The following is a 14,826-nucleotide window of genomic DNA, read 5'->3' on the forward strand; positions in this document are numbered from 1 at the left end:
CTGGAGCGAGCTGGCGCAGTACGCCCTGGAAGTGCTGTCCTGTCCCCCTTCCAGCGTGCTGTCCGAGCGCTGCTTCAGTGCAGCTGGTGGCGTGGTCACCGAGAAACGCTCACGTCTGTCTCACAAGTCTGTGGACAGACTGACGTTTCTCAAGATGAACCAGGCGTGGGTGGAAGGCGAGTTCCTGGCCCCTGTTGTCGGCGAGAGGGGGACATGAACTGGCTGCCGGAACCATCGTTAATATGCCTTACCACCCTTTACCACCTCCTGGCTCCTGCTCACTACTAAGCCAGCCTGGTTCAGTTTGACTATTACGTCGCCTGCAGCCACAATTTTTACACCTACAGTGGGCTGCTGTGTACTGCCCTTCTGCTGTCTGTCTGTGTTTCCCACTGCCAGGGTACACAGATTTACCTTCTGCTGCCACTCTGCCACCAGCTATTACGTCCAACAATAGCTATCTGTTAAATTTGCTGTAAAAAAAAAAAAAAAAAACATTAAAAAAAAAAAGGTTTAATTTTTCTGAGGTGCCCGGGTTGAAAACTGTGTTGTCCCAGTTGTGTATTGGACACGATGTGGGCTGCACGACCGCTGTCTGGGACCTCCTGTTGTGTTTATTTACAGCCCTGGTATCACCGCTAGGTACCAGGGCTATTATGTCACGCTGCCTGCCTGCTGCCACCAGTGGCGGCTCCAGCTTCAGATTTTTGGGGGGGCTCAAAAGGGGCACAAGGGCCGGCAGGCGGGGCTTACGGGGGGGGGGGGGGGTTTGCGGCAAATAATGGGCGTGGTCATGACGTTGTGTGGGCGGGGCTAACTGTAACGTAGTTCCATAAAAAAATATGAAGTAAATGCACATAACGACAGACAGCCTTTCACCAGTAAATGCACATAAGAGACAGCTTTTCACCAGTAAATGCACGTAATGACTGACAGCGTTTCCCCAGTAAATGCACAAAAGAGACAGCTTTTTCACCAGTAAATGCACGTAATGACAGACAGCCTTTCACCAGTAAATGCACATAAGAGACAGCTTTTCACCTGTTAATGCACATAATGACAGACAGCCTTTCACCAGTAAATGCACATAAGAGACAGCTTTTCACCAGTAAATGCATGTAATGACAGACAGCGTTTTCTCAGTAAATGCACATAAGAGACAGCGTTTCACCAGTAAATGCATCCATCAACAAATAGAGGATGAGGCGCAGACAGACACACATTGGGACATAGACAGACACACATTGGGGCATAGAGGATGGGGCACAGACAGACACACATTGAGGCATAGAGGATAAGGCACAGACAGACACACACACACTGGGGCATAGAGGATGGGGCAGACAGACAGACACGCACATTGGGGCACAGAGGATAGGGCAGACACACACAGACACACACTGGGGCACAGAGGATGGGGCAGACAGACAGGCACACACATTAGGGCATAGAGGCTAGGGCAGACAGACAGACACACACACACACACATTGGGGCATAGAGGATGGGGCAGACAGACACACATTGGGGCGTAGAGGATAGGGCAGACAGACAGGCACACACATTAGGGCATATAGGATAGGGCAGACAGACAGACACACAATGGGGCATAGAGGATAGGGCAGACAGACAGGCACACACATTAGGGCCTAGAGGCTAGGGCAGACAGACAGACACACACACATTGGGGCATAGAGGATGGGGCAGACAGACACACATTGGGGCGTAGAGGATAGGGCAGACAGACAGGCACACATATTAGGGCATAGAGGATAGGGCAGACAGACAGACACACAATGGGGCATAGAGGATAGGGCAGACAGACAGACAGACACACAATGGGGCATAGAGGATAGGGCAGACAGACAGAAATTGGGGCATAGAGGATGGGGCAGACAGACAGACATTGGGGCATAGAGGATGGGGCAGACAGACAGACATACATTGGGGCATAGAGGATGGGGCAGACAGACAGACATACATTGGGGCATAGAGGATAGGGCAGACAGACAGACACACATTGGGGCATAGAGGATGGGGCAGAAAGACACACATTGGGGCATAGAGGATAGGGCAGACAGACAGACACACATTGGGGTATAGAGGATGGGGCAGACAGACAGACACACATTGGGGCATAGAGGATAGGGCAGACAGACAGACATACATTGGGGCATAGAGGATGGGGCAGACAGACAGACACACATTGGGGTATAGAGGATGGGGCAGACAGACACACATTGGGGCATAGAGGATAGGGCAGACAGACAGACATACATTGGGGCATAGAGGATAGGGCAGACAGACAGACATACATTGGGGCATAGAGGATGGGGCAGACAGACAGACACACATTAGGGTATAGAGGATGGGGCAGACAGACACACATTGGGGCATAGAGGATAGGGCAGACAGACAGACATACATTGGGGCATAGAGGATAGGGCAGACAGACAGACATACATTGGGGCATAGAGGATGGGGCAGACAGACAGACACACATTGGGGTATAGAGGATGGGGCAGACAGACACACACAGAACAAGCCAGGCAAAATACAGTTTGCAGCTCTGACGCAGAGGCTTGCTCCTTCGCTCCTCATGCCTTTAATGCTGTTTAGCTAGCTAGCACTACAAGGCTGGCTGTGACTGCACTCCTCTCCCTGGCCTGCAGCTCCCCTGTTTGTGTCTCTCCCGGTCTTCCCCCAACCCCTCAAGGCTCGCAGTTACTCACTTTTGCTGCCGCTTCCTGGTTCTGGTGAGGCACTGGCACCTTAGGTGGTGTGGCAGACAGTCTGTCTGGAGCTGTGAGTGGGTACAGTCTGGGACCATTCTGGCGGGCAGCCAGCAGGGAGCCAAGCTGAGGGTGAGGGAGGAGGATGCCGGGTTGAGGTGGAGGAGTCCGCACTGTCCTCGTACCTGAGGTGCGAGGCTGTGGACCATCTGTGGCTGTGTGAGTCGAGACGAGCGCTGCAGTCAGTCCATGCTGAATTGAAATTTGGCGGCATGCAGGGGTCAGCTGGGTGCCGGGTGGGCAAATGGCATCGATCTGCTCTGCTCTACATGTGCAGGGGGCGGAGCTAGTCATTCTCTCCAGCCCCCTGCCTATCCAATTCAATCCCACGCCCCCCTGCTCTCCTGATTAAGCAGAGGGCGGATGGACACATCAAACATGGAGCCTGTTTACAGTCCAGCCGGCCTATGATGAATGCAAGCGCCACCCACAACATGACGGCCGCCATGTCTAGTGAATGGCGGCTGCGCTGAGCCACAAATCAAGAGTCAGAGACCCGGGGGGGCTTTCAGAGGGGCTCGCAGGATATCAGCTGGGGCTTGAGCCACGGCAAGCCCCAGTGTAGCGCCGCCACTGGCTGCCACACTCACACTACTCCTCCATTCCTCCTGCTGCTGCTGCTGTCTGTCTGTGTTTCCCACTGCCAGGGTACACAGATTTACCTTCTGCTGCCACTCTGCCACCAGCTATTACGTCCAACAATAGCTATCTGTTAAATTTGCTGTTAAAAAAAAAAAAAACATTAAAAAAAAAAAAGGTTTAATTTTTCTGAGGTGCCCGGGTTGAAAACTGTGTTGTCCCAGTTGTGTATTGGACACGATGTGGGCTGCACGACCGCTGTCTGGGACCTCATGCTGTGTTTATTTACAGCCCTGGTATCACCGCTAGGTACCAGGGCTATTATGTCACGCTGCCTGCCTGCTGCCACACTCACACTACTCCTCCATTCCTCCTGCTGCTGCTGCTGTCTGTCTGTGTTTCCCACTGCCAGGGTACACAGATTTACCTTCTGCTGCCACTCTGCCACCAGCTATTATGTCCAACAATAGCTATCTGTTAAATTTGCTGTAAAAAAAAAAAAAACATTAAAAAAAAAAAGGTTTAATTTTTCTGAGGTGCCCGGGTTAAAAACTGTGTTGTCCCAGTTGTGTATTGGACACGATGTGGGCTGCACGATCGCTGTCTGGGACCTCATGCTGTGTTTATTTACAGCCCTGGTATCACCGCTAGGTACCAGGACTATTATGTCACGCTGCCTGCCTGCTGCCACACTCACACTGCTCCTCCATTCCTCCTGCTGCTGCTGCTGTCTGTCTGTGTTTCCCACTGCCAGGGTACACAGATTTACCTTCTGCTGCCACTCTGCCACCAGATATTACGTCCAACAATAGCTATATCTGTTAAATTTGCTGTAAAAAAAAAAAAAAAAAAAACATTTAAAAAAAAAAGGTTTAATTTTTCTGAGGTGCCCGGGTTGAAAACTGTGTTGTCCCAGTTGTGTATTGGACATGATGTGGGCTTCACGACTGCTGTCTGGAACCTCATGCTGTGTATTTATGGCCTGGTACCACCGCTAGGTACCACAGCCTATTATGTCTCGCTGCCTGCCTCATTGACTGCCTGCTGTCACACAATCATCCTCCTCCTGCTGCTGCTGCTGAATTTACCTCCTGCTGTCTGTGTGTTTCCACTGCCAGTGAGCACATACAATGGCGCTTCCACCATGCGCCACCAGCTATTTATTACGCTCAAAAATAGCTGCATTTCTTTAAAAAAAACGAAAAAAATATATATACTTTTTAATACTTTGTGATATTATTTTTAGAGGTGTCCGGGTTGAAAACTGTGTTGTCCCAGTTGTGTATTGGACATGATGTGGGCTTCACGACCGCTGTCTGGAACCTCATGCTGTGTATTTACGGCCTGGTACCACCGCTAGGTACCACAGCCTATTATGTCTCGCTGCCTGCCTCATTGAATGCCTGCTGCCACACAATCATCCTCCTCCTGCTGCTGCTGCTGAATTTACCTCCTGCTGTCTGTGTGTTTCCACTGCCAGGGAGCACATACAATGGCGCTTCCACCATGCGCCACCAGCTATTTATTATGCTCAAAAATAGCTGCATTTCTTTAAAAAAAGGAAAAAAATATATATACTTTTTAATACTTTGTGATATTATTTTTAGAGCTGTCCGGGTTGAAAACTGTGTTGTCCCAGTTGTGTATTGGACATGATGTGGGCTTCACGACTGCTGTCTGGAACCTCATGCTGTGTATTTACGGCCTGGCACCACCGCTAGGTACCACAGCCTATTATGTCTCGCTGCCTGCCTCATTGACTGCCTGCTGCCACACAATCATCCTCCTCCTGCTGCTGCTGCTGCTGAATTTACCTCCTGCTGTCTGTGTGTTTCCACTGCCAGGGAGCACATACAATGGCGCTTCCACCATGCGCCACCAGCTATTTATTACGCTCAAAAATAGCTGCATTTCTTTAAAAAAAAAATATAGAAGAGAAATAAGTGAAGAAGAAGAAGACGATATAGAAGAAGAAGAAGAAGATATAGAAAAAGAAGAAGAAGAAGGAGAAGAAGAAGAAGATATAGAAAAAGAAGAAGAAGAAGAAATAGAAAAATAATAGTAAGAAGTAGATATAGAAAAAGAAGAAGAAGAAATAGAAAAATAATAATAATAAGAAGATATAGAAAAAGAAGATATAGAAGAAGAAGATGAAGAAGAAGAAGAAGAAGAAGATGAAGAAGAAGAAGATGAAGAAGAAGAAGATGATGAAGAAGAAGAAGATGAAGAAGAAGAAGAAGAAGAAGATGATGAAGAAGAAGAAGATGAAGAAGAAGAAGAAGAAGATGATGAAGAAGAAGAAGATGAAGAAGATGATGAAGAAGAAGAAGATGATGAAGAAGAAGAAGATGAAGAAGAAGATGAAGAAGAAGAAGAAGAAGATGAAGAAGAAGAAGAAGATATAGAAGAAGAAGAAGAAGATATAGAAGAAGAAGAAGAAGATAAAGAAGAAGAAGAAGAAGTATATACAGTACTGAACAGAATTTTGGACACAACTTCTCTTTCCACCTTTTTTTTTTTTTTTTAAAGGAACATCCCCACATAATCACTTGCTGTTGTTACTTGGAAAAAAATATGTTTCTTGCATCATTCACCCCCAAAACAAGTGTTGGAAGCTATTTAAGGCCAATTCGAATAGTCAGATCGAATAATGAGCTCGAATACCGACTCGAATAGTGAGCTCGAATTCCGAGGTCGAATCGAATAGTAAAAAATATTCGACTCGAATATTCGACCGAACTCATTTCTCCTGGGAGGGGGGCAGGCATCTGGGTTCCCCTTCTTAAAGGGGACTCCCAGATGCCACCATGAACCCCCCCCCCAGGGAGTGGTCGCCCCCACCTCCTCCTGGGGCACCGGAGGTGGGGAAGAGCCCCTTGTCCATGGATTGGACAAGGGCTCCGGGGGGGAGGGGAAGCCTTGGCTGCCCCTCCCCCCCGAAGCCCCCCCATACCATGGACCATGCGGGCTGGTATAGCTCAGGGTGCGAAGCCCCAGTCGGCCGGGGCTCCGCATTCTGGCTATCCCAGCCTGCATGGGAGACAAGGGGTTACAGAGGCTCGGGAGGGGGGACCCCACGTCATTTTTTTCAAAACTTTTCCCACACTCTGAACATAACCCAAAAATTTTAATTTAAAAATAAATAAATAAAATTTTTCAATTTTTTTTTTAAATATTGTTTCCCAGTATCTTTTTAACATATCCTGCAAATTTGGTGTTGCTAGGATTTAAGGGGACTTTGCTATTAACTGCTAAAGTCGGCGGAAAAAGTTTCCACGGGAATGTCAGTACGCGATTTAAAAAGTTACATTTCCTTTGAAGATTTAAAAACGATTTTCTCAAAAACTATAAGGTCTTTTTGAACAATTTTTTTTCTTCGTGTTCCCACTATTTTTCTTAACATTCCCTACACATTTGGTGTTTCTGGCATTTAAAGGGGCTTTGCTATTAACCGCTAAAGTCGGCGGGCGTTTAATTTTCCCACGGTCAGAAGAAGAATATTCAAAATCGATTTTCTCAAAAACTATAAGGTCTTTTTGAAAAAAATGTTTCCTCTTGTTCACAATTTTCTTCTTAACATTCCCTGCAAATTTGGTGTTTTTAGCTTTTAAGGGGGCTTTGCTATTAAACATTAAAGCCGGCGGGCAGATATTTTCCAAACGGCAGCAAAGCAGGGGTTAAAACGATAAATATCGTTCAGGCAGGACCTAAAAAAAAAAAAAAAACAGTTTTAAAATGATAAATTTTGTTCTGCACTATTTTAACCTTTAAAACGATAAATATCGTTTTAAACATATATCGGGCAGAAGGGGGCGCCATTTTTTTGCCGGCGCCATTTTTCACTGGACGCATCTGTAAGCAGTGGCTGCATGGTGTAATGGATAAGGGCGCTGCCTCTGACAAAGGAGACCAGAGTTCAAATCTCAGCTCTGTCTGTTCAGTAAGCCAGCACCTATTCAGTAGGAGACCTTAGGCAAGTCTTCCTAACACTGCTACTGCCTATAGAGCATGCCCTAGTGGCTGCAGCTCTGGTCCTTTGAGTCCGCCAGGAGAAAAGTGTGATATAAATGTTATTTGTCTTGTCTACTTTTTCTCTTGTATTGAGCATAAATAGTAAATTTTAGGCCAGCACTTTCAGGCCAGCTTCAGTTGGTGTAGTGGTTAGTGTGCTTGTCCACCACACAGTGAGACCCAGGTTCAAATCCCAGCCAATGTGAGTTGGCTTTTATGCTACAAATCCTTAAAGGGAACCTAAACGGAGAAGGATATGGATTTTTCCTTTTAAAATAATACCAGTTGCCTGAATCGCCTGCTGATCCTGTGTCTCTAATACTTTTAGCCACAGCCCCTGAACAAGCATGCAGATCAGGTGCTCTGACTGAAGTCAGACTGGATTAGCTGCATGCTTGTTTCAGGGTGTGATTCAGCCACTATTGCAGTCGCAAAGATCAGCTGGACTGCCAGGCAACTGGTATTGTTTACAGGAAACATCCATATCACTCTCAGTTAAGGTTCCCTTTAAAGGAGAACTGTAGTGAAAGGTATATGGAGGCTACCATATTGATTTCCTTTTAAGCAATACCAGTTACCTGGCTATCCTGCAGATCCTCTGCCTCCAATACTTTTAGCCCTAGACCCTGAACAAGCATGCAGTAGATCTGGTGTTTGACATTTTTGTAAGATCTGACAAGATTAGCTGCATGCTTGTTTCTGGTGTGATTCACACTACTGCAGCCAAATAGATCAGCAGGGCTGCCAAGCAACTGGTATAGCTTAAAAGGAAATCAATATGGCAGCCTCCATATACCTCTCACTACAGTTCTCCTTTAAGCAACCTAATGGTTCTATTGCATTGAGCATAAATGTTAAATTTTAGGCTAGCTTCACTTACTACTGTAGTGGTACAGTGCTTAGGGTGACGTGCCCACCACACAGTGAGATCTGGGTTCGATTCCCAGCTATGGTATGATGTATACTGGTTTTTAAAATAGTATAATTCCCTGGCAGAAGAGACCCTCCTCCCTCCAGTAGGAGGTAGAAGGGTGGAGGGTGGAGGCCAATTAAGATCTCCCTAGCAGAGTGTGTAGCAGCTGTCCCATAACTAATTAGTGTAGGCAGCATAAAGGACCTTGCTTGGAGGAGGGAGGGTGGGCGGGTCCTCCAGCAGTGATGTGTATTTCACTCAATTAGGTGTGGCTCCAGGTATTAGAGCTTTTGAAACATGTTTTCTATCATTTTTCCAGTTGATAGAATTTTTTAAAACTTTCAAAGTTCGCCTCCCCATTGAAGTCTATTGCGGTTCGCGAACTTTTTCGCGAACCGAACCTTTCGCGGAAGTTCGCGAATAGGGTTCGCGAACCTAAAATCGGAGGTTCGGCCCAACTCTGCCTGTTTACTGTTTCCTCTCTGCCTTCCGATTCTGTACTGTATCTGCCTGTCTGTTGCCAACTCGATTAGTCTGACCACTCTACTCACCAGTGAGCCCTTGTCACTGGTGAGGTATCCACTGTACTGACAGTGCCCACCAGCTCCTCTGGTGAGGTACTGCCAAATCTGTCAGTACTTACTGTTACACCAAAACACCACTGTGCATTAAAGCTATCACACTTGTCTGTTTACTATACTTGCATTATTGGTGATTCTGCAAATCACTATATAATCAGGTATAGCTTCTGTATTATTGATGATACTGCAGATCGCCACATAATCAGAAATCTGTTTCTTGCTGACACCAATCATTACAGAACAGCAGACCATAATGTCTATGGACGCACTGCGTAGCCAGGTTGAGGCCTTGACCACAGCGGTAAACAGTTTAACCGTAATGGTCAATACCCAACAGACACAGATCACCCAGTTGTCTGAGGTTGTTCGGACCCTCCAGTCTGCAACCGCACCAGTGCAGTCCCCTCCAGTTATAGAGCCTAGAATGCCTCTCCCTGAAAAGTTTTCAGGGCACAAATCTGATTTTCAGAATTTCAGAAATCGCTGTCTTTCTTACTTTCAGATGAGACCTATTTCATCGGACTGAAAGTCAGAGGGTGACCTTCATTAAAACCCTATTATCAGGGGATTCACAGACATGGACTTACAGTCTTCCTAGTGGTCGTGAGGCATTAGCATCAGTTAAGGATTTTTTCAAATCAATGGCTATCATATACGACGATCCAGATATCGCAGTCACTGCGGAGAGGAAACTTAAAGGTCTCAGGCAGGGACATAACACCGCTGAGACTTATGCTGCAGAATTTAGACGGTGGGCAGTGTCGGCTAGATGGGGACAGTTTGCCTTATTAGATTGTTTTTTAACAGGGTTATTCCGACCCCGTTGCGGATATAATGCTAAGTCATCCTGAACCCAAGACTGTTGACGATGCGATCTCACTAGCAGTAAAGATAGATCGCCGCATTCGTTATCAAAGGCAAACTCGTGGTAGGCACTCTGTGAGATCTGTTCCCATCGCTTCTCCTACACCTTCTCCCCCTCTGGATGAGGGGTAGAAAAAACAGGGGCTCTGTCTATATTGTGCAGAGAAGGGCCATTTAGTACAGAACTGTCCTAAGAAGGTGGAAAACTCTGCCACTTAGGTGTAGCTAGAGGTACTACCCTAGATGAGCCAGTGTTACCTCTAACAGGTACAGACTAACCAGCAAGCTCATGGTGACCCAGAACTCATTGGAGTGTGTAAGGGACTACAATGGTCCTAAAAGCCCCCTTACTAAGATGTTAAGAAAAACAAACGTTTGCTTTCTTAAAACAGAAATAATTTGTGATAATTCAGGTTGGAGTGAGCGTGAGATATCTCCCGGGGCATCACTGCTGAATATATGCAAATTAACCATTCTACCCTTAGAAGCTAAACACACCTCCAGAACCGCTGGAATGCAATGATGTGTCAGCTTGTTAATTTGTACAGAGCCATAATAATCCAACATGCATACAGACTGTGCCCCGGGAGATATCTCAAGCTCACTCCAACCTGAATTATCGCAAATTGTTTCTGTTTTAAGAAAGCAAACTTTTGTTTTTCTTAACATCTTAGTAAGGGGGCTTTTAGGACCATTGTAGTCCCTTACACACTCCAATGAGTTCTGGGTCACCATGAGCTTTCTGGTTAGTCTGTACCTCTCGGTGTTACAAGCCCTCCTGCATAGAGCCAAATTAATCCATGCCATGCACTGATGAGGATCAAACAATCCAAAACAGTCTGTATGCATGTTGGATTATTATGGCTCTGTACAAATTAATGAGCTGATACATCATTGCATTCCAGCGGTTCTGGAGGTGTGTTTAGCTTCTAAGAGTAGAATGGTTAATTTGCATATATTCAGCAGTGATGCACTGGGAGACATCTCAAGCTCACTCTAACCTGAATTATCGCAAATTCTTTTTGTTTTAAGAAAGCAAACTTTTGTATTTCTTATCTCTAACTGATAACCGTTTACTACTCCCTTGGTCTATTACCTGGGAAGATCAAGTTCGGTCTACCCAGGCATTTATAGACTCGGGTTCAGCAGCCAATTTTATTGATTATGATTTTGTTGTGAAGTTGGGGATTCCCCTTCTCCCTTTAGACAGACAGATTTTTGTCACAGCAGTGGACGACTCTCCACTTCAGGGAAGTCAGCCCCTGTCTCAAACTCCGAGTTTATTATGTCATGTGGAGGTATTACATAGGGAACAAATACAGTTTTTTGTGCTTAAAATGGCCACTTCCACTATAATCCTTGGGATGCCGTGGCTTCAAAAGCATTCCCCTCAGATAGATTGGAGCTCTGGCCAGTTATTAAGCTGGTCCTCCTTTTGCCATCATCATTGTATGGAGAAAGTTGCTGTTTGCGTCACCAAGGTTCATGTGGAAGGGTTGCCCACACAATATGCAGAATTCGCTGATGTATTTTGTCCCAAGTCGGCGGACAAACTTCCCCCGCACAGAAGTTTGGACTGCCCCATTGAGTTAAGGCCTGGTTGTATGCCCCCTAGAGGTCATTTGTATAACCTTTCTGCTCCTGAAAAACTCGCTATGCAGGACTACATTAAAGAAAATCTAGCCAAAGGTTTTATTCGTCCTTCTAAGTCTCCGGCCGGAACAGGATTCTTTATTGTTCAGGAAAAGGATGGTGGGCTTCGCCCCTGCATAGATTATCGGAAATTGAATAAAATTACCATAAAAAATCGTTACCCACTCCCTTTAATTGACGATTTGTTCTCCCATGTTACTGATGCATGTATCTTCTCTAAACTTGATCTAAGAGGGGCATACATCCTGGTACGCATAAGGGAGGGTGACAAATGGAAGTGTTTAACACACCCGACGGGCACTACGAGTACCTTGTTATGCCCTTCGGGTTGTGTAATGCACCTGCCGTCTTCCAGGAATTTATCAATGAGATTTTCAGAGAGGTCCTGGGGCGGTTCGTCCTGGTGTACCTGGACCATATACTGATCTTCTCACCTAATCTAGCGAAACACAGGGAGCATGTGAAGTTTGTCCTGAAAAAATTGAGACAGAATTCTTTATATGCAAAACTTGAGAAATGTCTTTTTGAAGTGTCTGAAGTTCCTTTTTTGGGGTATATGATTTCAACCTCCGGGCTCTCCATGGACCCCAAAAAAGTAGCTGCTATTCTGGAGTGGCCACAGCCCATGGGGCTGAAGGCACTCCAGAGATTTCTGGGCTTTGCCAACTACTATAGAAAATGTATCAAGGGATTTTCTTCTGTGGTGTCACCCCTCACTGATCTCACCAAAAAAGGGGCAGACACTTATAACTGGTCAGCTGAGGCACATTCTGCTTTTTCATCTTTGAAGAATTTGTTTTGTTCCGCCCCTATTTTACGGCATGTGGATGTCACTTGTCCCTTTATAGTGGAGGTGGATGCATTGGAAATTGGGGTTGGGGCTGTGCTGTCTCAACACTCTGGTCTCCAGGGCAGATTGCATCCGTGTGCGTTTTTCTCATGTAAATTCTCTCCCGCCGAGAGAAATTACGATATCGGAAACCGAGAACTGTTAGCCATTAAACTCGCGTTTGAGAAATGGTGTGTAACGATCGGTGAAGCACAGAGAGAATCTGATTACCGGTGATCTGCAGTATCACTGGGAATACAGATATATACCAGATTATATGTGATCTGCAGTATCACCGATAATCCGATATACAAGCTAACCTCTGTTCACCTGAGTAGAGTGTAGTGTTTTGGTGTAACAGTAACACTTAGAGGACAAGGCCTCAGTGCAGCAAGGAGTGCTGCACAGATTCCTTCCGCAGACCTGAGCTCTCCAAGACGGGAAGAGTCAGACTGACAGTAGGAAGGATTGTCTGAAAGTGACCCTCAGGAGGAAGGGTCGCTAACAGAGCGAGGAACCGCCTCTAACGGTAAGGTCGGTTCTCGAGGTCGGACAAGCCAGGTCGTACACACACGGACAGATACAGTACAAGATAAGAAGACAAAGGCGGAGTCAAAGTACAGGCTGGGTTCGGCAACGGGGTATCAGATATATCGAGGTACAAAATCAGGAGGCAGAAACAGAGTCTAGGAACGAGCCGGGGTTCGGCAACAGAGTATCAGAAATAACGAAGTACAAGATCAGAGTTCAGGAGAATGGTCAGGCAGATAATAGGTCATAACAGATAATCACAATCAAATTAGTACTTTAGCTATCAACAGAATCTAGCTAAGTGTAGGATTACAGCTCCAGCTGGTCCCGGCACACTTGCGGATCTGACTACGGATCTGGGTGCTCCCACGTAAGTGATCGCAACGCCAGACACCCAACAACTGAACAGCTGGCTGTATATATACACGGAGGCCTCTCCAGCACCTCCCTAAGTGTTGGACCAATCAGGAGGGGAGCCAGGGTCAGCTGACCAACCTGGTCAGCTGACTCATCTCTGGCTGGCATATATGTTCTGCCTCAATGCGCGTGCGCGCGTCATTCTTAATCCAGAGGGACTACGAGTCCCAGCCACAGCAGCCCCGCTCTGCGGTGTCTCCGCAGCGGGGGTATGCGCACTAACCGCCGCGTCCAACGCTCAGCTGACTCATCTCTGGCTGGCATATATGTTCTGCCTCAATGCGCGTGCGCGCGTCATTCTTAATCCAGAGGGACTACGAGTCCCAGCCACAGCAGCCCCGCTCTGCGGTGTCTCCGCAGCGGGGGTATGCGCACTAACCGCCGCGTCCAACGCAGCGGTTTCTCTGCGCTCATTGGGTCCCTGCACGGAGACAGCTGCCTCGTGCTGAGAGGAGGCGGCTGCCTCTCCGTGTGCAGCAACACTGCGTGCGGAAAGAGCCGCCTGCCGCTGGCTCCTGGCGGCGGCTCTTCCGCGTTTATTTACAGTACCCCCCCCCCCCCCTGAGGAGTGGACTCCGGACAGCTCCTTCTGGGCTTTTCTGGATGTAAAGCATGAAACTCCCTCACTAACTCATCCGCATGCATACGGTTCCCAGGTACCCATTGCCTCTCCTCAATGCCATACCCTTTCTAATGTACGAGATATTGTACCGAGTTTTGTACCATGCGTGAATCTAATATCTTTTCCACTTCATACTCGGGTTGGGCATCTACCAACACGGGAGGAGGAGGAGTGGGACCCACCTGGACTGCTGGTTTAAGAAGGGACACGTGGAAGGACCTTACCCCCCGCATGCTGGTGGGAAGGTCAACGGTATAAGTAACATTATTAATCTTTTTTGCTACCGGAAATGGACCGACAAACCTGGGGCCCAATTTATCTGAGGGCTGTTTCAGGGCCAAATGACGTGTGGACACCCAAACCAAGTCTCCTGGCTGGAAGCTCCACTCTACTGAACGTTTCTTGTCAGCTTGACCCTTCTGAGTAAAAAACGCCTTTTGTAAACTATCTCTCACCATACGCCAAATGTCTTTAAAAGACCTCTGCCAGGCCTCCAGAGCTGGAAACGGGGTGGAGGCCACTGGCAACTGTGAAAACTTGGGCAATCTACCAGACACAACCTGGAACGGAGAGAATCCGGTGGAAGAGCTTTTCAAATTGTTTTGTGCGAACTCCGCGAAATGCAGAAATTTGACCCAGTCGCTCTGTGTCTCCGCAACATAGCACCTCAAAAATTGCTCCAATGACTGGTTGATTCTCTCCATCTGCCCATTGGTCTGTGGGTGGTAGCCCGATGAAAATGACAGCTTCATGCCCATTTGTTGGCAGAATGCCCTCCAGAATCTAGAAACGAACTGGACTCCCCGATCCGACACTATGTTTTCCGGAATGCCGTGCAGCCGGAACACATGTGTAATAAACAGGTCAGCCAACTCCTGGGCCGAGGGGAGTCCTTTCAAGGGCACGAAATGGGCCATTTTGCTGAAGCGGTCGACTACCACCCAAATGACCAACATACCTTCTGACTTAGGAAGTTCACCCACAAAATCCATGGACAAATGAGTCCATGGCTCACTCGGGGTGGGTAGAGGCTGCA

The sequence above is a fragment of the Hyperolius riggenbachi genome, chromosome 3 (assembly GCF_040937935.1).
Source record: "Hyperolius riggenbachi isolate aHypRig1 chromosome 3, aHypRig1.pri, whole genome shotgun sequence".
In the NCBI taxonomy this organism is placed as follows: domain Eukaryota; kingdom Metazoa; phylum Chordata; class Amphibia; order Anura; family Hyperoliidae; genus Hyperolius; species Hyperolius riggenbachi.